Source organism: Zeus faber (assembly GCF_960531495.2).
Source record: "Zeus faber genome assembly, chromosome: 13".
NCBI classification, from domain to species: domain Eukaryota; kingdom Metazoa; phylum Chordata; class Actinopteri; order Zeiformes; family Zeidae; genus Zeus; species Zeus faber.
Window position 1 is genome coordinate 12872532 of NC_137198.1, and position 25616 is coordinate 12898147.

The following is a 25616-nucleotide window of genomic DNA, read 5'->3' on the forward strand; positions in this document are numbered from 1 at the left end:
AAAGCCGCCCGCGGCCTCGCTTCCCGGCGCTTCCCCAACCCCTTCCGCGCGGTCTTCGCTGACGTCGTCGAGGAAGGGGAAGGGGGGGGGACACGGTGGTGCCCGGCGGGAAACTCGACCCCCGACGCGCTGCCAGCCTGTCTCGCTCCCCGGGAGGGGCTGCCCCTTGACACCGCCGCAAGGCGCTGGACGGACGGGCGCAACGGCCCTTTTGGGGCTTCCCCCCCCCCCCCCCCCCCCGTCACACCTTTGCAGGGTGCCGGATGGACGGACGGCGCTTTTGGACTGCCCCCACCCCCTTCCCTACACCCTCTCTCCGCGAGGCCCTGGGAGTGGGGCTCCCCCGGTGATACCACTCCCAGCAACCCAGCGTTCAGCCCTTTTTGGACTTCACCTTCCACCCCCTTTCCCTTCCTCCCCCCTTTCCCCGAGGCCCGGGGAGCAGCTCACACCGTGATACCGCCGCCGGGTGCCGGACGAACGGCCCTTTTGGTCTTGCCCCCCCCCGCCTCCCTCCCTCCCTCCCTCCCACCCCCCTTCCCTCCAGGCTATCGTATCACACTGTCCTCTTGTTGACTCATATTCCATGCCACTTGAGAGGGCCAAAGATTACTCGCTTCCTGGGCCCCCGGAGCCTTCTCACCCCCGAATGCAGAACTCCTTCTCTCTCTCTCTCTCTCTCTCACTCTCTCTCTCTCTCTCTCTCTCTCTCCATCCAGTTCTCTCTCTTTCTCTGGGGCCTCCCGATAGACGCACTTGTCTGCCTCCGCACCGACATGCTAGATATACAATGCGGAACGAGTCGCTCGTTCCACATTGTGACTGTGATTATGACTTCAGCTTTTTTTTCCACCGCCGCTCGCAGGGTTTCCACTTGTTTTTTTTTGTTTTTTGTTTTTTTTTGACCGTTTTTACTTTTACTTCACCCTTCCTTCTCAGTTCTGCGAGAGGCTGCGTCATCTCTCCTCTCCTCTCTCTCTCGCCCCCCCCCCCCCCCCCCCCCTCTCTCTCTCTCTCCCTCCTTACAACCTCCTCAACATTCTCCCAGAGTGAGTTAAGTCAACTTAACTCTGTTGATTTAAATAAGAACTATTTACATCTTGCCACCAGGCTGTAAACATGAAACTAAAGCAGGGAAAAAAAAAAAAAAGGAGGAATTCATCCGGTTATTTTGATGAACTAGACGGAGTTTTCAATTGGATTTTGTTCAATTGGTGGGGTGTGTGTGTGTGTGTGTGTGTGTGTGTGTGTGTGAGTGTCTGTGTGTGTGTGTGTGGGAGGGGGGGCTGCTCTACATCACTCACAGGCAAATCGAGGTTATGAAATGGGATTAACCAGCAAGCCCCCCGTCGCGTTCAACGTGCCACTGTACTCGTCTCTCTCTCTCTCTTTTTTTTTTTTTTTTGTGTGTCTTTGATCCGTCGGCCGCGGCCACGAGCGGGTGTGAACTCTGTTTCAACTCCCCCTCTCTCTCTCTCTCTCTCTCTCGCTCTCTCTCTCCTGCTCTCGTTCCTCTGATTTCTCTTTTCTCGTCCTCCCCCCTGTCGAGTCGCCCCCCCCGCCGACGGCCGGGGCGAGAATTCCAGAGACGATCGGCAGCCCACCGCCTCTGCGTCGGGGAAAGCAAACAAGCGGAGGAACGACAACAAGCTGACACGTTCCCCAGACGCCATGTAACAGCGAGCACCACCACCCCCACCCCCTTCAACCCCCCCTACGGCCCAGCCCCGGGATCCAGCCAGTAAAGAGCTCCCAGTCTGCTCTATCTCCCCACTCCCACTCTATTGCTCTATCGAGAGAGAGAGAGAGAGAGAGAGAGACGTACCCCTTACCGAGCCACACCTAACTACAGAGGAGGGACAGAGCGAGCCTGTGAGGAGAAAATTGCCTTTTGTTGGAAGCATTAATTCAGATGTGTACTCTGCTGTCTGAACATCCTTCTGAACTCGCCCCCCTTCCCCACCTCTCTCCCTCTCGCTCTCTCCCCGCCGCTCCCTCACTTTCCTGACATGCATCCATGCAAGTCCCCAGCCCCTCTCTCTCTCCCTCTCTCTCTCTCTCTCTCTCTCTCTCTCTTTTTCCTTCCACCCTCTCCATCAATAACCGTCTGCTGTCTACTGCTGCAAGAATAAGTTATTCCCTGTGACTCGCTCCCCTTTTCCCTTTAAGCTTGTTTGGATTTTCATTGTTTGATCTGGCTTGATAAATAAGACAAATGCAGTTAGAAATTCATGGCTGCCCCATTTCATCAATAAATGATTAGTTTTGCCGCGCTCCCCGGTGATTGATAGGTTGCACAAAGGATGTATTGAAACCAGATGAATTCAATACAGTAGTAGTCGCTGGGGAGCTACAAAGCATATAAGCTCATGAAAAATTGAGGTCAATGAAAAATGGGGAAAAAGAAGGAAAAAAAAAAAAAGGTTGAAAGAGCAGAGGAACAAGTTTTGTTAGACAGTTGGCGCACGATACCTAACCCTAGCAGCGGGGCTCTTCGTCTTCTTCTTCTTCTTATTTTTCTGTGCAACGAAACACCAAAGATTTGGCGACAAACCGCTGGTAGAAAACAGAGGAGCCGGCCCTCCGCTTCCTTCCTTCCTTCCTCGCTTCCTTTCCCGTCTTTCTCCTCGCGCAGTCGGACCAGGGGCCAGGGGCCCAGCGGGGGAAGCGGACGGGGCCCCGGACCGACCCCGGCCCGGCCGCGCTCCGCGGGGGGTGAGCGGGGGCGGTTATTACTGGGAAAAACCCGCTTTCGTGCCTCACTCCTGCTTCTCCTCCTCCTCTCTCTCTCTCCCTCTCTCTCTCTCTCTCTCTTTCTCTCTTGCTCTCTCTCCCTCTCTCTCCAACCGATTTTCCTCCTCCGTCGGCACGGATCGGACCGGGCGGGTTCTTTCTCTTCGGGCGGGGGGGCGACGACGCCCGGGCTTGCCTGCACGTTCTGTCTTTGCGGGTCGCGCTCGGGCGAGTCCCCCCCCCCCCCCCCCCCGTTGCGTCAGAAATTTGGGTGATCGGTATCCGCAGCAGGTACCTACACCACCCCCAACCCCCACCTCCACCTCCACCTCCCCGCTCTCCCGCAAACAACGCAACTATTTCCCCGTGAATATTAATCGTAATGAGGCTTCCAAAACCCCCGTCGAGGGCTCTCTTCAATCAGGCCACTTTGTTTGAATATGTATCCAGAAAAGGCTTGTTAACGATGCTGGGGGAAGAAGAAGAAGAAGAAGAAGAAAAAAAAAAAGACAACAAAATGCTCCAGTTTTGCTGCTGATGGGGGAATCAAACCGGTCATAAGTTATTCATCACAATAACACAGAGGGATAATCATATAACTGACAAAATACTGTTTTAAGATTTATGGGGTCCTAGGATTGCGGCAATTACGCTGTTTGAAAGTGATACATCACATCAATACGCCGTAATTGAGCCCTTGCCTCCGCCGCACGGATGTTCAATCGTGGTAATTCGGCGGCGTTCCGTTTCGCCTTCCGCATGACGCCGCGATGGGCCCCCCCCCCCCCGCCCGCCCCCATCAGACGCCGGATTTTCCCCCTCTCGCGTCGGCACGGGACACAAGGCGGACGACGGATGCGGGCCGTTCTTTCATGATCTGAGCGTGCGTGTGTGAAATCAGCGGATGGGACGGAGCGGTCGGACGCCGCCGCGCGATCCGCGGCCCTTTGATCGTTAAAATATACGTGTTTTTTGATTTTCAAGTGGACCGCGAGTCGGAAAAGGTTGGCGAACGGCCGGGCGAGGGGAGCTCCGCTTAAATTTTTTGGACACTTTAAGTATATAGGCACTCCTCTTTAAGTATGTAGCCAGTGGGTTTAAATGCTGTTGGCAAGCCTTAGCCCCGGCCTCAAGCTCCAGGAGCGGAGCCTTTGGCAGCAGATCACTTTCATCGTGTGGCCCTGGCCCTAAATTTGTGCCGACTCAGCCAGAAATGCAGAACGTTGCATCCGCGCCACTAAAACACAACGGATTAAAGCCTTTATGGTGTGTATACAACTGCATATTCCTCAGTAAGAAGACAATTTGTCTCGGCCAATGCAGATTTTTTTATGATATTGTTAATATATCTAATCAATTAATAATGGGATATACAGTCATCTATTATTGAAATCAACATTATGAACCATAAAGTAGCCTCGAGTCCAATATGACAGTGTGTGCTTCATTATTTACGTTCCCCCTCGTCTCTGATCCAACAGCTGCAGACAAATAGGATTTGTTTTCTGTGGAAAAATAAAGTCAAAGTCTACGCCGTTTAGGCGATTCCTCAGGAGCCCTCGCGTCCATGTGTCACTGTCAGTAAACAAATCCCCAAAATGCAGGTTGATGCTGGGCGGCCATATTTGCGGCTCGCCATCACCCCCGGGTCTGTGAGGTCTCCAGGACCACTCTGAATAAATACGCCGGCTTGACAGCGCCATTGATCTCTGCCGAAGTTGACCAGGAAAAGGAAGAGGGGGAGCGTCAGAGGGCACTGAGGGATGGAGGGATGGAGAGAGAGAGAGAGAGAGGGAAAGAGAGAGAGGGGGAGAAGGAGAGAGGGAGAGCGGGCTGCTAGCCGATGAGGTAATTGTGATTAATCCATCTCCTCAGAGGGCAGCGTGTTTCGTGTGAGAAACAAAAGGATGGAGATGGCGGGAGCGGGTGAGGTGCAGGAGGAGCGGCAGCTGAAGGTGGACCTGCCAACTGATGAGGTAAGACCACAGTGGCACCATACTGGTCCCCGCCCAATCTGTAATCCAGCCTGCTGTCCGGGGGCCATGTAGACCCCCCACAGTGCGGCCTGCCACCAGATGATGAATGATAATGATAAGAAATAATGATGAGGAATGAAATTTAATTAATTTATTTGAATTATTAATAATAATTCATTATTATTATTATTATTATTATTATTATTATTATAATAATAATAATAATAATAATAATAATAATAATAATAATAATAATAATAATAATAATAATAATAATAATAATAAATAAATTAATTAATTTTAATTTACATTTAATTATTTAATTGATTAATTCACTTGTGTTTTTACCATTAAATTACTGAGTTAATATTTTAAAATGAATTAAAAATGTATCTGATTTAAAACGATATATATTTTTTTTATCATTTGTTTGATGAGTTAATTAAATATTAAGCTGTTTTTTTTTTGGGATCCTATTTTGGGATCTTGCCACACATTTGGACCGTGGTGAACCACAACTACTTTACACATAACGGGATAAAGTAATAAACTCGAACACAAGTGGTTAGTACATTAAACAAGGTTTTTTGCAGGACATGTACACTAGTGGGCAATAAAACTGTTTATTGTGGTCGGAAATCACCATCACCACAGTAACTAAAGAACCAAATTCATGAAAGAGACACATTGACCGTTTTACTCACTCGATGACCACATTGCATGAAGATCTCAGTCCTGTAAGAACAAGTTATGTATATAGAACTAATATACAATAATTTTGAAAAATGGATAGCACTACGCAGCGCAGGCTGATGTGTTCCCTCTGCAGGTCGAGGCCAAAGAGGTGGAGGAGGAGGACGACAACGGACGTCCTCTTCTCCTCCGCCCGCCCAGCCCTGGCGTTGTCCCCACTGCAGCAAATGGCCACCCTCCGAAGAAGACTCCGCAGGCCTCTGCAGGTATGTGCATGGCCTTGAGAACGCCTGTATTATTTATATAAGTATTTTATTTAGGATGGGACGCCTACTGGTTTAGCCTCACTTCCGTGAATTTGTTTTTGTATTGACATTTTGTTTTCAATTATTTTGCAAAAATAGCTTGGAATGAGTTGTTTTAATTTTTTCTGAAAACGTATATATTTAACATGTATTTATTTTAATGTATATACGGTATCTTGTTGTTATTTAAAAAATGTATATCTACAGTATTCATTCAAATCATGTTTTGCCAAGGATTTGGCAGTCCACTTGCAGTACCCTCACCGACCACTAGGGTTAGGCTGGCATTTTACTGGGCGATCCGATTTTGACTGTTGAAACGTCGACGTTCAACAACCCCCAGCGAGAGAAAAACAAAAGTTACTGCGCGTCGCCACGAGTATGACATCATCGGATATAGGAAAAATATGTTACACTATATTATATAGACGAGAAAATATTAGCTGGGGCTAAATTTATTGATCTGAGCCGTGTTATCCTGCAATAATGAATAGCAGGGAATTTGTGGTCTAAGACCCAGGGCTTAATAAGTGCATGTACTTTTGTTTGATGTCTGTCGTTTATTCCAGTTATTACGCGCTCACATTGATGGATGGCAGCCGCGCTGTGTATACAGATGTTTCGGCACGGCTATGTGCTTCCATAGAAATTACACTCATCTAAATACACTTATTTTTCTCTGATAATCCTCGGGGGGACGGTAATACGAGGCCCCATAACGGTGATGAACGTACACAATACTTGAGTGCTATTACTATTCCCAGCAATTCCATTCTGCGTTTGAAAATGAGAAGATATTGAGTCTTATTTAAGCAATCAATAACCTCAGAGCATTTCATTTTAATGAAAACTATAATTTCAAGGCAGTTGCAATTACACCATGGGGGAATGTTTTGGTGTGGCGATGATTTTTTTCGCCGCTGTTTGCACTTTTGCAATAAAGATATTCTTATCGGGATAATTATTGACTTCGGAGAGGGTCCAGTTATGACCCTGGTTAAGGACCTCATCAATAGCCTAATTCATTACATATCGTTTTTAGTCGTATGTGAATATTGCTGATTCAGAATGGCCATGGATTGAAGGGAATTACCATTAGATAATGGACGACAACGAAAACCTCCCGGCTCAGCTTCTTTGTGCAGCGATCATCACCTCGCCAAACAATGTTGGATGGGACGGCCGAGGGAATGACGCAGGGCACGGCTGGTCTTTTGGGAACTCGCTGATCAACAAATACAACACTTAGAACTTAAGGATGGGGACGTAGTTGAAGTGTGGACCGCGGTAAAAGCAAAGTGAGTACTTTCGCATTTTAGCAAGAACGTGGCGTATTTTTGCTTTGGCCCAGACCTTTGACTCCGCTCGCTCCACCCGATTCTTCTGGCCTGGCATCATGACATGAAACAGCGGTTTCTCGGTTGAAAAAACCATCGGTCCAATGAGCGCTGCGGGGGGGGGGGGGGGGGGGGGGGGGGACTAACCATTAGCCAATCATTGCCACGGGCGGGATTCACTGTCAAGCCGGGCGCCGCCCAGAACCATATGGGTAATAACAACAATGGCCACCGACAAGATAGACGCTGCTATCGAGGCCGTTCCAGATCAATTAATAGTGCCAGCTACTTTGGAATCCGAACAGAACTCTGCTTTACTTTTTTTTTTTTTTACTTCCACTCCGCTCCACTGACACGGCTACACATCAGTGTCGACTCAAAACGACGTTAGATTCAGGTGGATACGTTGGTCTCTAGTGATCGGTTCGGGAAAATCGAACCCCCCTCCCTGCCTCTTGGAAATGGGCGAGAGCGTCAGGTTAGAATGTCAGACTGAAGATGGAAACGGAGTAATGAGTGGACAATTCTGTCTGGATATCAGGCAAGATGTATGTTAGGACTGGGTTCAGTCAAAGCGCTCAATTCAGATAGCTAGACAGACAGACAGACAGACAGATAGATAGATAGATAGATAGATAGATAGACAGACAGACAGACATACAGATAGATAGATAGATAGATAGATAGATAGATAGATAAAGAATTACTTAACAACAAAATGACCCCCAAAAAAAGAAAAAAATTGGCAATATACAGTATATAATAAACCTAAAGAGGAACAGGAAAAATAAACAGGAAAAATAAGCAACAAGAAAAAAACGTAATTCATAAATACAATAAACCTAAAAATAACAATCAAAATCAACCCAAAAATGGATGCAATGAACGAACAAAAACGTACAATAACCAACGCGTCATCATCTCATTTAACGTCCATCGCTGTGTTTTTTTTTATGGAACAGATGCTGCGCCAGCCCGTGGGAAAGGCAACCATTCCAGTTGACTCAGCGCCGGCTCCCGTTTGTCCCCGCGCTCCGAGGCCGAGCCGGACCCCGGCCTCCTCGTCGTAAAAGCCTAACGAGAGATGGGTGAACTTCGGCGACGCGCCGGGTGAACCCGCCTGGGGAGCGCCCTGCCCACTCGTGAAACGTCCCGTCACATACGCTGTGTGTACACGCTGATGACCGCATTCAATTACATGATTGCTTTTCTCCGCCGGACCTCCGCAGCTGCCTCCGTTTAAATGATTCATCGCGTCGGATTTAAATAGGGAATACTTACGGATACCGTGTGTGTGTGTGTGTGTGTGTGTGTGTGTGAGAGAGCGCGCGCGCGTGTGTGTGTGATATATTGACCCGTGCGGGCCAGACCAAATAAAGAATAACGAGATCCCGCACGTCTGCCAAGCGGAGATGGGAGTGAAGTCAGGATATCGGAGTCGGCGGGGGAAACAACACCGTGACGGTTGAGGACACATTCGTCAAAAGGTTCCTGCATGACGTGTGTTGCGCTTCGTGGAGTAATGAAGGGATTTTTGGGTCCGGAATCCGTTTTATTTGGCCAAGTACAAGTTCACATACTGTACGAGGAATTCGGTCTCGGTAAAGATTGTTGCTGAGGAGACGATTTGCATGGAGAAAAAAAAAAAATAGCCCAATTTCATAAGAAGAAAATTGGAAAATCAAAAATCCAAATGTACAAAATACATACCAAAAAAAATAAAACCATTCTATGCACAGGATGAGTCAAGTCATCCTGGACCTGCAGGCAATGGCTGGGGTTAATGGTTATAAATAAAATAAAATAAATACCAACTATAAATATGGTGGATGCTCTGTACAGGTCAATATCACGGAGATGAATAGGAAGGAGAAGGAGCCATCCTCCGGCTCCTTCCCGACGCCTATGTGGCCAACATCAAACATCTCTGTTTTTCCGGAAACGCCGACAAGGTTAAAATCACAGCGGCTACAGCGGGATATTGCGCTCACGACGATCATTTGTTTTCATATAACACTATCGGCTGATTTATCAAGCGGTCAGCTAAGCATTTTTTCTTAATTAATATTGTTGGATATGCCAATAGGACCGGGCCGCCTTGATCAATCGTCATCCTCTTATTAAGAATTTTGCGATAAAAAATCAAATAGCTATGGATCGCCCCCCCGCCGCCATCGATCCTCCCCGTTCCTGTCCGATCCTGTTCATTTGTCTTTCAGCTGCTTCCCTTCTCGTCTATTCCCCACAGCCCGGGTTAGCGTGTTCTCCCTTTCCGAGGCGTGTCCTCCTCCTCCTCCTTCTTCTTCTTCTTCTTCTTCTTCTTCTTCTTCTTCTTCTTCGCCCCCATGCAAGGTCAACTATAATCAACTCAAGACAATGTCACCGTCTAGCTTCCCCCCCCGGATCCCTCTGGGCTTTTAAGGGGCCGACTGCATTAAACCATTCAATTACTGTTCATTATGAAGTGTACGGCCATTAATCAGACTGAGATGTTCCTTCTCCTCGACGGGGACAACAAAACCCTGGACATTCATCACGGCTCTCTTCGCCGGCGCCGCAGTTTAGTGGTATTTAGAAAGGAGACACCTACACCGTCAGTGCGGGGGAACCTCTCTCTCTCTCGCTCTCTCTCTCTATCTCTCTCGACCGACCGACCGACACCCCCGGCACTCGACCGCCCGTTCCCGTTTTTCCGACGGACGAGTGGAAGTTCTCTGCGTCACGGAGCCCCCGCCGTTAAATCTCAGAGAAACACAGTCTCGTGTCAGAGATTTACGGCGGGCGCGGTGGAGTATTAGGAAACTGATATATCACGGCGAGGGGTGAAACCCGACAGATTTACCGATCGGACCCTCTTATATGCATCGAATATGACTAGATGATGATATGGGAAAACCTGATTTATGCCTTATTTCCGTGAAGCTGAAGCAGGCAAGAGGTGCCGCGGACGTCCTGCTTCGTTCAAGGGTAGGTTCACCAAGGCATGGCGCCCGGTGCTGGTTGATCCCGGTGCTTGGTTCCCCTTCACAGCCCCCCACGCCCCCCTCAACCCAGCGCTCCCATAAAGACACCGCTAATACACTCGCTCCGGCGCCGCCGCTTCCTCCCCTCGCATCGCATCCCTCCCCCGTCACTGGATCCCACCACTCAACATCTGGGAGAGCTTTATGGAGACCATCTGCTCGGGGTTTCCTGCCTCACCAATTTCAGATGACTTATTCCGGCATTAAAGGCACCTGTGCACCAAGGTGTATGGAGCTGCCGCCGCCGCAGCCACCGCTGTTTATATTTCCCCCCGGTGGTTTCTCTTTTTCAGAACTAAAATTCCTTTTTATTTGACTGATATTCCGAGGAGCACATCTGATATTTGCCAAACACATTTCATTATATTGGAAAATGGAACAAACAAACGCCGTAGTGGCGGCGGCGGTCGGGACACGAGGCCGACGCAGCCGCGCTGCCTCGCCGGCCGTGCTTCGCAGTCGGTTCCGGCAATTTCTCTCTAATCGGCCACAAAACACGGGTTTTGGGGAGGGGGAGGCCTATTCACCGATCTCCCAAGTATCCCTCCGATGTCCCCATTGAGGCTTCCAAAGGGGGACTTAATGATGATGGTGGTGGAGGCGGTGCTGGTGGTGCCGCCTGCCTCCCAATCTGATGCGAACTATGTCACTCAGCAGGAAAATTACTTCCTTCACCAACAACAGGCTCGGTCGGATACCACACACTGATTTTGACCCACACACACCCACACACACACACACATACAGCATATATATTTAGACAGTATATCCAGTGCATGTAGTCTCTCAATTGTACATATATTGACAGCGCCCGGGCTTTAATCATGTGAGATAGCGCGGATGGAAACATGGCCGAGCTCTCCGCTCTCGCCACGCTCCCCCACCAATCCATCGGCCACTCTAGGGGGACGTTTGCAAATCACGGCAATCGTATTTTTTATTTTTTTTGGAGAGCCCGACAAACCCCCTTTTCCACCTACATTTCCACATATTAACGTGGCCCCGGCGCCCGTCGCGCCTCCCTATTCCCCGGCGAGTGACAGAAGGTAAAGCAGAAGAAAGAAGAAAGCGCATATGATGTGAAGCGGCTGGGAGCGCTCTGCTGCCTCCTTCCCTGGCACTCGTCCCGCTCTTGAAAGAAGAACTCTTCCAGGGTTTCCGGGTAAATACGTTCTGTTTTTCATGCATCCCCAAATCCGCCCCGCCGCGGTCTATTTGCGGCGGTTTAATATTAGCTATCGTCCCCTTTTCTTTGTTTTGATTTTTTTTTTTTTTTTTTTTTCTTTCTTTCTTTCCGGGCGTGTTCCATCCAGTGCAGTTCAGTGCAGTTCAGTGCAGTTCAGTGCAGTTCGGCGTTGGGACGTTTCTCCTTCAAAAGTTATTGGCAACATGAACAATGGCCCCCGTAATTTATTGGTACCGTTAGGGCCCCTTGACAGACGCTGTAAAGCATCTTGACTGATTGGGGGGAGATGGGACGTTGTGCGGTGGCGGCATATTGTCGCCGGCATCCGCACGACGCCGCGCGCCCGCGCCGAGTCGCCCGGCGCTTTGCAGATAAATTATTCGGAGCAGGCAAATTAATGCGTTGTAAATCACCCGGCGGACCCCGACACCAGGCCTGAGTGACGACCTTTACGCCTATTTGACTCCCAACTCTTATTTATGTTAATCGCATCTGTGTTATAGTGACGGCGGAAAACGCCATCATATTCTAAAAAGGTCATTGATGTGCGGTTAGCACCAGAATTGTGAATTATTTTCGCGTTTGTTTATGTGTCGCGTTTGTTTTTTCACCTTTTCTCAAAAGATGATGGGATTCCGGGAGCACGACGTTTTCATTATCGCACCTTATTATTACGTCGTTACACAGTTACTCCGCAATTATTACACTTCTATCAAATATGTTACAACGAAGAAGGGATCCCTGAAGTACTTTACCAAACACTGCTGCACACATCCTCTTTTCAGGCACACACCACGCACTTACACGTCCAAACTATGGAAACCACAAAATAAGGGATAATTGGGCAATTCCCTCCATCAAGAGCTTGATGTTGTTTGTGACACATTGGTAATTACACATTCCGTGGATGCTGAACCGCAAGGATACATCTTCAGTTTTTTTTCCCTTTTCTCTCTCGGCCTCATTCACATTTGTCAAGTTCTGCTTGCGCCTCAGAACCAACGCTCTGTTTGGGGATGAGTTTGGGTTGAAGGGAAAATGAGTTGGCGCTCAGCTGCAGAAGTGCTGCGGCTTGTGAAGTGGTACCGCCCCGGCTCTCCTCCTCACCGGCGTTCAGCGACAACCGCAACCCAAAACAGGACCGGGGCAGAAGGCGGCGGCGTCCAATACTTGCAAGTGAAAAATATTGAGCGTCAGATCGGGAGCCGGCGCGGTAAAACGTCAGCGTGTGATCCCGGCGAAGTGCACGTCTGCCCGGTCGCGCATTAGCTTTGATTGCCGGTTTGTTCTGGTTGCTGCGCTGCCGCTTTGAACCGTCGTCTCCAGATGAAAGACAACCCCGTCCGCAGTGGACCGCCGCTGTGGCGTATTTGCTTCAGGCACCATCAAGGGCTCGGGGACTATTTTCTGCTCTTTCTTTCATTCTATAGTTCTTTATCACGCTGCGATGACTATTATGTATAATTTATCATGCGATACATCCCCCCCCCCAGATATGGTTCGGCTCCCTGCCTCCATTTGAATTTAATGCCTTTTCGTTCTTTCTCTGGCGTCTCATGTTGACCGACGCCGCGCTCTGTGGTGTAAAATGTGCGTTAAAACATTTAATAAGAAAATAACAAAGTAAGTCGTAGTATTGGGTGCTCACAGAACAATGGAGATAGAAGTGAGGGACAAAGCACAGAAACAGGTCTCGATGGGGGTTCTAGGCACTAGAGGCATGTTTCGAGAAAGGTTCGAGACATTTTTTGAGAAAGGTCTCCGACCAAAACGTTTGCCGTGACGAAGACCCTTTCCGGGTCAAAATAGGTTGGTTTTTTTTAAACCAATTTAGCCGTGATAGTAAAGGCTTTTTTTAAATAGTACTTTTTCTACTCTCCTGCTGGCTTCCAGAGGGGCCCAGAATGCCCTTTCAGGTCCGTTTTTGGACGCATCTGTCTATGGCTTTGTTGCGTCCGATGGGTTGGCTTTCACCTCCGCGGCGCCGCAGATATCACCACCCGGCGCTTATTCTCTCTTTCCAAAATCCTCTCTCTCTCTCTCTCTCGCTCTCTCTCTCTCTCTCTCTCTCTCTCTTGCTCGCTTTGCCTCCCTCCACCAGTCTCTTGAAAGGCGCCAGCAAACAATACAGCGTCAGACTTGCCGGGGACCAGACGTCCCGGTTTTCTCGCGGCAGAAGCAGCCGCTCGTGTAAAAAGATGAAACAGTGCTATAAAGCAAATAAAAACGTCTTGCCTCCTGACAGCCCCACCGTGAATATATGGCCCTCTTATTTCAGAGAATATATTGCATAATTATGTATGGCATGAATATTGCATGGAGCCTCACACTGAGCGCGTGGTAAGATGCCTAATTGCCGAGTTTAATTATTGAGAAGCAAAGGTCCTGAGCGGGCTCAGCAAGAAGCACTTTTGATAAATTATTTTTTGTGGTTTTCTGATGAATTATTTTGGTGCCTAATCAGCAGGCGTAGTGGACGGCGGAGCGGCTCTTGAGAGACTCGTCTTCCCACGGAGGGGAATTACGACGCTGATTAAATCTGCCGAAATCCCCGGTAATAACGTAACAACGTCGGTGCGGAGGAGGAAATTAACAAAACCAAAAAAAAAACAAAAAACACAAAACAACGGCGACGACCGGCGAGAGCGCTCCTTCCCGTCGACCGGTGGGGCGAGGCGTCCAAAGCGAAGAACTGATACAAAAGCCGAGCAAAGCACCTTCACATTAAAACGCAGCGTGGCTTTGCACTTCAAAGGAGGGAGTTCTACCAAAATCCCAGAAAGGTTCACTAAACTGGAATTCTAAACCAGATCTCTGTGGAGAACAAGCAGATGCCGCCGCCATCCGCGCCGTTGTGTCACCGGCGCTGCTTTTCCTTCTTTCTCAACGTGTGCTTTACACCAAAAAAAAAAAGATTCCTCCTTCGTTATATATTCAGCTGGAGTACCCTTACTGTGCAGAAAAGTTTTTATACCCGAATCCGGGGCTCTTTTTTTTTTTTTTTTTTTTTTCAAAAGGAATTTCAAAACCGAAAGCGCCATAGAGAGGGGGCTCCGCCGCACGCCGTTCCATCCGCGGAGCGGTAAAAGGTAACGGTTGCCGCCGCCGCCGCCTACAATAAGAATCGTTGACCCACTTAATCGCAGTTCTGTGTCGTGCTTTCCACAACCGTAGGATCAAACGCAGGTTAATAGCTCCAAATAAAAAAAACAGGATCCTGCTGCTACAAAATGCACAGCGCGCGGTCTTGCACTTACCACGTGCAGTCAAGCTGCTTTTTTCGCCACTTGGCATCAATATGTGAATAATTGATCCCCGGCATTGATTGGAGGATCGGCTGGGCTTCACCGGCGGCTGTTTGGTCCACGGCTCTCTACGCCCCCCGACCCCCCCCCGGAGGGCAAAGGGGGTTTCTGCCCCGTCCGTCCATCACGCGTCAGCCGCCTGCCGCGGAGGCCGTTCCCCTCAGCCGCCCGCCTCGCTGCCGGTCGACCTCTTTGTTGTTTAATTCACTGTTTTGCACCCGGAGCAACTGGCGACGTGCGGAAGGTCAGGAAGAGCTGTCGGTGAGGATGGATCCTCCGCAACGCACTTGCTGACTCAGATCAATTGATAAAAAAAACAAAAAAAAACAATCAAATATTATGGATCGTTTGCAGATAAAGTGATTCATGGTGGAGTAAATCGGCCTAGGGCCAATAACCAGTTCTTACCTTTATTCTTCCGACATCTTAAAGGAATGGTTTGGATTTTTGAAGTCCCTGTTTTCTACTCACCCCTCATGTGGTACGCGGACAGGTTCCAGCCTTTTCTCCAAACTGGACGCTCGACTCCATCATCTCCATCTCTCTATCACTCCTTCCAGGCGTTCAGTGAAAGTAATGCGGGACAAATCCATAATCGACTTCAATGTATGTAATGGGGGACAAATCCACACTTGAGTTAAATGTAAGTAATGGGGGACAAAACTACAATCCAGTTCAATGGAAGTAATGGGGGACAAATCCACAATCGAGTTCAATGGAAGTAATGGGGGCCAAATCTACAATCCAGTTCAATGTAAGTATTGGGGGACAAATCCACATTTTAGTTCAATATCCGCAATCTGGGTTCAGTGCAAAAACTCTTTCCACATTTCAGGCTAAGCAGCATGATGCCACACCAGTCTGACTCTGCAAATGTGAGGAGTTGGATGAAAAAAAAAAAAAAAATGTTTTCAATGCTAAGTTTCCTGTCTGCGGACACTACATACAGTACTGTACTGTAAGTCAGACTTCTGTGGCATCATGTCAGCTTTGCCTAAAATGTGGAATAACTTTTTGCTCTGAAAGCAGCTTCTGGATTTCTCCCCCATTACTTACATTGAATTCCTGAGGGAGGGCTGGAGGTGTCCAGGGCATAAAACAGGAATAAACTGTAAAGAGGACCTATTATGCAAAACTCACTCACTCACAAACACTTTTTCAGCGCTTGTGCACATACATTTGTGTCTCTGATGGGCCACCTAACACACAATATGTGAAATAAGACAACCCAGTCGGATTTCTGTGAGCTCCCTATTTCCGGTGAAATAAGCCGTTCGGATTTGTTTCCGACGTCAAGTTGGGGCTCCCCCATCTGAGTAACTCCACCCTCGTTTGGAGCGCGACCGGGCATCGAGGCTAAGAACTTATCACGGGAAGTGCTCTGTTGTTGGCTGACAGACCAGCACCAATCGTTGAAAAGAAAGCGAATTAATACCAACTGTCCGTGCAAACGATGGACGTGTAAGAATTTAAAAATAAATTCTGCTTTGATCCGTTCCGCGTTTTTTCAAACAAAACCGTGGGTCCGTAATTAAATGCGACAAAAAAATGCCCAAGTCCCTGGTGCGGTGTCCGTGCTGCCCCGGACACGGCAATGAAAGTCGGAACAAACTTAAGAATGAGGCCTTGTAGATCTAATACTGTATGGGTGAAGATACAGCAACTGGATTGCTTATTTCTCGCCTCAAATTGGTTCACAAACAGATTTAAGCGGACTGACGAGGTGAGATCAGTGAGGTTTTTCCAGAGAAATGCGATGGAATCTGGAATCAAGTTCAAACCCCATCGACTCACAGAACTAGGGGCCTCAGGAGGGAGGCACCACCCACTGAAACAGCCGTTTTGGAACACTATGGTTTTGAGGCATGTGACAATGGCTCGAATGCAAGATCTGAGTAGTATGTTCAGCAAAAAAGAAATAAATCTTTTTGTCTGGGGACCTCAGAGACCTGTATTAACTTGTTGAAACGGAGCACAATAGATCCCCTTTAAAGAAAACTAAAAATAAACTATTCCTCTCTGGTGAAGACGTATTGGTCAACAGCATTGTCTTCCGTAAGAGGCTACACTTATTACTTCAGCTACATCTCCTACATCAGTATTACAAAGCCACAGACTCCAACTTGAAGGCTGCCCAGTTGTACCACGTCCTTGAAGTGCAGGGTAATTGTGCAGATTTAATAAAGCAGTTTGAGGCTCATCGCCTTGCTTAAAAGCAACTCAGCAGAAAGGTAGGAGAGGGGTTTTTTTTTTTTTTTTTCCTTTCCTCCGACTGGTCCGGGGGATTTGAATGGGTTTCCTCCTCTATCGCTCTTGTATTCACACTATGGGAAATCTACAGTTTATCTCTTTTTAATACCGTTCAGTGCTAAATGGGTGAAATGTGGGCTGTGGAAGGCGCTAGTCGGCAGTCAATGGGACCCGGCACGGGACCCCCCACCGTTCCCAGATCTACAGACGGTGTTATGCAAAAAAAAAGGGAAAAAAAAAAGCATTTTCCATCCCGACATCACCGCGAGACGCCAGGAGGCCACTTTCCATCCCTCCCTGCCGTACCTACCCGCTATCTGCCCCTCACGGCTGGAAGCACGGCTAAAAGCTTCCAGCGCGATGATAAGATAATGTGGAATAAGAGAGAGAGAGAGAGAGAGAGAGAGAGAGAGGGAAAGAAAGAAAGAGAGGTTCTGTGGCGCTGATTCCATATTTACATCGCAGAACATCCAGGAAATGGTCTCCAAATAAAAACGAATGGAAAAAGCTCTATGATACAGCAGGGATTTCAAATCTTTGTATTTTAATCACAAAGTCCTTATTTTTGGCGTCTGGCCGCCTACCTCTAGCATTGTCATAGTGTAAAAAAAACATAACTTAGATCATAAATAATACATAACAATCAATAATTAATGAGTAATAAAGCGGGATCGGTTCAAAAAATTCCCCCAGCTCCATTCGCTCATTTATCTCTCCTTTATGTCTTTCTATCCTTTTTAGGATAATTATGAGAGACCCTCTTTCAGTGGTAACTTAGTACTATATAAGTACTTTATTGCTGTACTTAAGTACATTTTTCTTGTTATTAAGTATATATATTTTTAAGGAGATTTTCAACATTTACTCCACTACATTTAAAAGCAAATATCTATACTTGATATACTTCACTTAAGTTTAATTATAGGCTTTGTTATATCAGGGTACTGGATATGGAAATGTAACGTAAAATATATATATCACAACAACAACAACAATAATAATAATAATAATAATAATGATAATAATAATAATAATAATAATAATAATAATAATAATAATAATAATTATTATTATTATTATTATTATTATTATGATAATACTAGATATACATATACATATAAATAATAAATAGATAAATAAATTATATAAGGGACTGGATCTATCAAACTGCCCATCACTGATTCATTAGCTCCATATCTTTATAAATGACTATCAGGATCTGCATGAGCACTGATCTGTACAAAATAAGGTACAGTATTATAGACTCTAACTCTTAGTTCCATCGTTGTGTTAATGTAGAGGCCAAATAAACAGACTGAGAGCTACAGTGCAAGTACAAAGGCAGGATGTCCCCTGTGCTTCAACCTTGGTCTTGGGACAACCACCTTGATGGGACGTGTGGTTGTAGAAGGTCAGAGAGATAGGTCGGAGCTATCACGGTTTATGATTTGTAGGCAAACAATAAAATCTTAAAATCAATCCTAAAACGCAGAGGGAGCCAGTGAAGGGAGGCCATTACAGGGGAAATGTGCTCTCGCTGGCGTTTCCCTGTTGGACCAACTGCGAGCGTGAGAGGGAGGCCTGGCTAACGCCAATATAAAGGGCATTACATCAGTAGTCAGGTCGGGTCGAGATAAAACCATGTATAGCCCTTTTAAAATCACAAAATGATTAATAAAAAAGGACATGTCCTTAGATACGAGCCTCAACTGGAACAGCTGGATTTGATCACTGAGTATATCCAATATACAGTAAAATCACCGTCCATTATCACTGCAAGATTTTTACCAGGTCCAAATATCAGGAGTTTGACTTCAGTTGGACTCTCATTAAAGTAAAAAAAAAACCATTAAGGCCATGCAAGCGTTGATGTCCTTTAGACAGTCCAACAGCGGTTTGAAAGAGTTTGCATCTTTCAGTTTCAAAAGCAGGTCAACTTGAGTGTCATCTGAGGGGGGGGGGGGGGGGCGAGACGCCATATTCTCTAAGAGGGGAGCGTATCAAGGGAAAAGAGAATGGAACCCTGAGGGACTCCACAGGGGAGAAGCGCCGAGGAGGATACAGTCACCAAGGCAAATGAGAAAAAAAAAACCTTCTGTCGGACAAGTGAGACCTGAACCCCGTCCAGAGCAGCGTCTTTAAAAAACAGTACAACGCTCCAGGCGAGAGACGAGGACACCACGGTCTACGGTGTCAAACTGTGAGATGCGGGATCAAAAAGCGTAAGAATCAGTAGCTCATAAAAGATTGTTAAAAACTTTTTAAAGCGCGCATTCAGTGCCGTGAATGGCTTTCAAACCGGACGAAACCTCCTCAGGAACGCCGGGCGTGTCTCAAAACAGATTGCAATTGTACGACTGCATCTTTCTCCAAAATCCTTGAAAGGAAATTGGAGGAAGACTTGAGGTGTCCAGATTGGAGTTCCTGATCAATGGTCGCACAAAAATTTGCTGGAACCCGAAGCGAGACGGCTGCTCATATTTATTTGGTCCAGTAGTCTCACAAATCTCTTTAAAAAGGTGAGGGGGGGACAACATCTGTGGGACGAGCTGAAGATTTAAATAATTTCCTTTGGAAGAGAAAGAGACAAACTGGTTGAAAACAGCCGAGCAAGTGACAGTGATGGGTCGGGAGTAAGGAGGGGGCGAGACGTCTGCTCTAACGCTCGCGATCGTGTCAACAAAGAAAAAGTGGAGAAGGTTTTAACCGTTTTTCTGAGGGAACATCTAGACGAGCGGATCGGGGCGTATTAAGAAGGCAACGGCACTAAAAATAACACAAGGTTTGCGACGACTGTTTGAAACCGTATCTGAACAAATATTTGGTCTTTTCAGCTTTGAGAATTTTTTTCCGGTATCCGCACCGGCCGTCCATAAAAACGTCAAGAGGTCATCTTTCCCCCCCCCCCACCTGCGTTCAGCTCTGCTGCGGGCGAGCGACTCGGGTTTGGGTTTGTACGGAGAGACGCTATCCGGGCACTTTTGGCAGGTGGAATAAAATAGTGAGGTTAATCCTCCAGCATTAAAGCAAAAGCGGGGGACCCTGAATGCAGGGAAATGTCCAGCAGGGGAAGGGTTAAGCGTAGGACGACAACGCGCTGGAGCACGCGGTCGAGCGATGCGACAGGGGAGAGAAACCTCAAATAAAAAATTAAAAAAAACATAAAAAAACAAAAACAAAAGCCGCATGGCGCGCTTCAATGTTCATGGAATGTTAAAAACAGACCGACCCCATGATGAGACAGTATGACGTGGCGCCGGTGTCATCAACCCCAATCATGTCTGTGCCGCTCACGTGAGATCAGAGAGGAGACGAAGCGAGGTCGACACCAACGTGAATCGCCGCGGCGACCGATCACCCCGTCGTCGACCTTTTGTCCGACTCGAATTTTTTTGCTTTGCGCTTTCGAAATTGGCGAACTTTCGCACGTGTTTTCGCGCGAGGGCCCAGCGTCCCCCCCCCCCCCCCGCCAAACAGAAACCCCGCTGATTAGACGCCGTCTGGCATAATAATAATAGCGGCAGCTGCAGGAGGAACAGGCCGTGTCTTCCTCTTTTGATGGATCCATTTCATTTCATCACCGTGATAAACTTTTACAACAGCAATCATTTACCTGCAACATATGCGAGGCTCTTCGGGAGATCTACGCCTGATTTCCAGGCCGCCGCCGCCGCCAACAGAGGGACGGGAAGATAAATGGCCGGGTGTTCATAAATTATATCGCTGAAGTGCAAGCCCCCGTTTTTATTTTTTTATTTTTTTTTATTCTGGAGGCACGTATGTAAATCCTGTGTGTGGAGGCGGGAAATTGCGGTCTTTGTCTCTCCCCGAAACCATCAGCAGCGTTACCGCCATTTCATTCCACCTGCTTCTCTCTATCTCCATGTAATGAATGGTGCTGCCCCCAAGAGGTGGACGCCACAATTGATTAGAAAAAACGTAATGTTTTTTCAGCGCCTTAATGCTTAATCTGTGTTTGGAATTTGTATAATGTGCGCGTGCGCGCGCGTGTGTGTGTGTGCGCGCGCGCGTGCGCGGGCGTGTGCGCGCGCCCCCGTGGGCGTGCGTGTGTGTGCGCCTGTGCACGTGGACAGGACGGGACATCAAAGTACCACGTGCGCTCTCTCCCCGTTCCGTCGCCGGCTAATGAGTTATAGCTTCCAGGGGGCTCCCGGGGCGCGGTGGGAACGCGCCCGTCGAGGTCACTTCAAAGGCGGGATAATGACGGATTAGGTCCGAGATCGCCGTCTCTGCCTGGCGTCCGGCGCGTCGCTTTGCATTTTATTAACAAATCATCTCGATATGAGAGTGGTTGGAAAAATGTGTCGGCCTTAATTTCTCTCGTCCCCCAGTAAAGCTCGACCCCTCCCCCCAGATTGGTGGGCAGTGGGTCTTCTAGTAAAATCGCTCTCCAGGTATTCATGTTTTAATGGGAAGTAACTGCGAAACGTACAAATACTCTGTATGTATTTAAGTACGTTTTTCATGTGTACATTTTTCTTACTGAAGTATATTCACTTTTGGAGACATTTCGACTTCTACTCTACTACATTTCACGGTAAATGTCTGTACTTTTTACTGAGGTTCATTAAAGGCGCTGTTGTATCAGGGCGCAGTGTGTGGATACGTAACGCTGCCAAAAATAATAAAATAAAATAAAATAAATACTTTACATCAAAAAAATAAGAATCAGGATTTATAGTTATGTATATCAATATCACGCCAATGAGCACTATTCTGCAGGGAAAACAAAGTACATAGCTTACTTTACAATTTTATATATTTTAATACTTTAAGTACTTTTAAGAGCGAAGACATTATATATTAAATGAAGCAGAAATGTCAACGCAGTACTTTTACTTTTGTGAGAGTAATTTTGCGTTAAGTAATTTCTACATTTTGCTTCAGTAAAAACTAAAAAGCGCTGAGCTTCTTTCCGCCGCTGCCCCTGTGGTGATGTCACATATTTTGTTGGGTTCTTTCAGCATGGGATTCAAAAATAGGAACAAAATGGACTCTCCAGGATGTAGTGGATTGTTGGCTCTCTTATCACTCTTATGTCTTTAAGAGGAGAGGGGGTTATAATTGCGGCTGTAGTGATTTATCCACCTGTGCACCCCACAGAGAGCACTCCAACACACACACACACACACACACACACACACACACACACACACACACACACACACACACACACACACACACACACACACACACACACACACACACACACACACACACACTACGCGCTCTCCGCTCACAGTAATTACAATCAAGGGGGTGAGTTGCAGGGTTTGCACTCAGAGGCTTGTTGTGTGTGACACACAGCGGTGGGTGGGTGTCAGGGACTGGATGGTGCGTTTAAAACAGTCGGAGAGGTCGGAGGTCAGAGGGCGGGGGTCATGGGTCAAGGTCTGAGGCAAAACGTGCAGTGGGAATAAGGTTTCTCTCCTGTGTGAATACGCTGACGTATCTTGAGATCACCACTGCCATTAAAGCTCGAATCTATATATGTGTCCGTAACACACACGCACACACACACACACACACACTCACACACACACACACACACACACACACACACACACACACACACACACACACACACACACACACACATACACACACACACACACACACACGCATATACACTCCCTTTGTTTTTATATGTGATTTTCATGAATCTCCCCTGGGGATTAATAAAGTGTTTTTTTTACAAAATAACTTCTACCTCTGATCTAAAATGTGATCAAATCTATATCTAAATCCTGGATCATTTTGCTCGATAAAAAAATAAATGAAAAAGTATAATGTTTTCATTTTTTGTTATTTGTTTAATTCTGCTCTACTTATCAGTTTTTCGTACCTACTTTTTTAGAAAACCCGATCACATTTTACAGTAGGTCAAATGTATGCAGAGGTAAAGAAAATTCTAAAGGGTTCACAATGTTTCAGCTCAATGATTACGGTTATATAGATATATCAATATATAATGATTTCCACATGCAGTGTATCACTGTGTGCGCTGCCTTCTTACGAGGCTATTTTCTGGAGCCGGATGGCTGTCCACCCCCTGCCCCGAGAAGGAAATCGGCCTCATTTGTCGGACGCCGTGGAGCGTCTCTCATTTCACCTGGGCTCTGCCGTGTTTAATTGGCCTCATTATGTGATTAACTTAGCAAATGTACCCCTTTACCCCGAAGGCACGGCTCCGAACGCTGGCAGACTGCGAAACCTTCCCAAAGTCACTCCATCACCCGAAGCTCCGGCGTCAGCGTTTAGGGGGCCGGCCATCGCAGGACACCGCAAAGTTTTAATGTTCCAGCAGAGAGGCCTGTGTGATGATATTAACCTCTAAACCTCGGCGTTAAAACGCTAGTTTAGCGAGGACGATCTGAACTAACACTGAGGTCATCTCAGTCTATAGACCCACAGTCTGTAAGCGATGAGATGGACGTGCTACATGGGCTTCCCTTTATCAGAGTGTACCATGTGCACATGCTTGAATTGCATCTTAATAGCAGCTTCTTGATGCAATTTTTAGATAATTTAGTAAATCGGTGGTTCTCAACTGATGGTTCTCGGCCCAACACGAGTCCATTTTGAGTGGACCGTGGGCATATTGTATATGTCCACAAATATTCTCTGCATAAAACTGTATTTCAGACATTCTGGTGTTTGTTTGCCATTGTTTCAATAGCTTTCTTAATTTAATTTGGGTCTAGCACTTCTCTCAGTTTTTTTTTTGTCAACATGCACAAAAGCATTACTGCACTATTCATTTTTCGAAGTACAGTGTACACAAATTAACAACAAAGGACAAATGTTGACGGAACCAGATAACTGTTGTTTCAAACGGTGTGCGTCCTCTGGCTCCGGACCGTGGAGTTTATTCGATAGTCGGACACCGCGCACTGCATACTCAAACACATACAATCAATGAACCGGGGAAGTGATCATGGAGCAGAATAAGTACACACACTCTAAGCACCCCTCTTTTTGTGAATTAGTGGATTTAGGGTGTTTGGCTTTTCCTCACTTACAAAAAAACCTCCCACAGCGGATTCAGCCAAGACACAGATTTCAATATTTCCAAAGCCGTTTGTTTGTTTGCGGCCCTCATAGATATTGGTTTCATTTTGTTTGCGTCCCCCCGGGGGAGCAGTACGGCAAATGAAAGGTAGATGAAAAACAAAGGCCGTGATGTTAATCTATCCTGTCATCACTGGAATCGCCAAATCCTCGGCGGGTTGGCCGCTGACAGTCGGATGAAATGACCAGTAAAGTGCCAATTTTACCCAGACCACTTGTTATTTCCCCGGCAAAAGGTACTGGTCCGCTTCCTCGTTTAATAACCAATGGCAGAGATTGAGAGAAGGTTGTGGAAAGGAGAAAATATATGTATGTATGTGTCTGGGCGGGGGTGGGGTTGGGTGGGGGTAGGGCACCGTGCTCGAAGAGGAGTTTACAAATGGGATCCATCATTTTTCATGCGCAGGGGTGACATCCCTCCGTCAGCCAATTTCGCTCCGATCGCCCGGTCCCTTGGATCATTGATATCTGCATTAGGGACCTTTGTTAAAGGTCTCATCTAAATGCATTGAAAAACGCCTCGCTCCCTCCGTGCACTTCCTGCTGTTGCTAGCCTGAGTGTGTGTGCACATGTTGTCCATGTGGAGATTTGCCGACTTGGCTCAGTGTACATTAAGGGTTAGTCGCATTTCTTTTTTTATTTTTTCATGGCAAAGCAATATGGTGTCACGGAATCTAGTTTGGGGGTACAAACAATGCAACAAAAAGTAGACTTTCAAAACAACAAAAGAATGGGAGTGCATCTACGCTCGCGTGGTCCCACGTTCCTTCACTGGTATTGAGGGATCACTGAATAGAATTTCATCACTGTTCTCTGAAAACCTCGAGTCCGTGAACACAATTTGAGATATTATTCATGGGCAAGTACAATCTTCATGCATTTATGTTAATATACAAGGGGTATGGACATTATTCTTTTTATATTGAGGGGATAAAGGATTGAAGGGACATAGGGCTGTTGGGAACATAGGTTCTTGGGAAAATGGAGACATGCTGGGCCTTGGGAACATAGGACCCTCGGAACATACCGTTTAGGGAACATGGGCCTCTTGGAACCATGCAGTCCAGAGAACATAGGGTTGAGGAAATATAGGAACTTGGGAACGTGGGACCATTGGGAATGATTCAAGGACCTTGAGACTATAAGACCTTGGGAACATAGGGTTGAGGGATCATAGGACTTTGGAAACATATGGCCTTAGGAACATTGGACCCTGGGAAAATGGGGCTCTTGGGAACATAAGGCCCTGGGAACATAGGACTTATGGCCCTATGTCTGGCCTATGAAAACATAGGGTATACCCTAAAAGAAGAGTGAAAGAAATAAAGCCAGCCTTGTGGAGAACGGCGGGAAGAATTATGAATTCAGTATTTACTGCTAGTTGGCATTGCGGAATTAGAACGCACAAGGTGCAGTATACAGAGAAGTTTCAAGAAAGAGCAGCTCATTTCAAAGTGTTATGAATATGCCACTACTACCCTCTGGGTGAAGTTAGTTGGAGTACGCCCATTAACCAAAACACTACAGACACACTTCATTTGATTCCATTGAAGGCCGCACGTCCAAAACATCTCTTCATCTACTGCACTTACGCAATCCTGCACTTGAAGCTGACCCTGCTCGCGGCTCACACTCGCCCACCGTGGAGAACTTTTTTTTTTTGCGTGTGTGCTTTTCCCGTTCGATTACTTTAATCGGCATACAAAGCCATAACC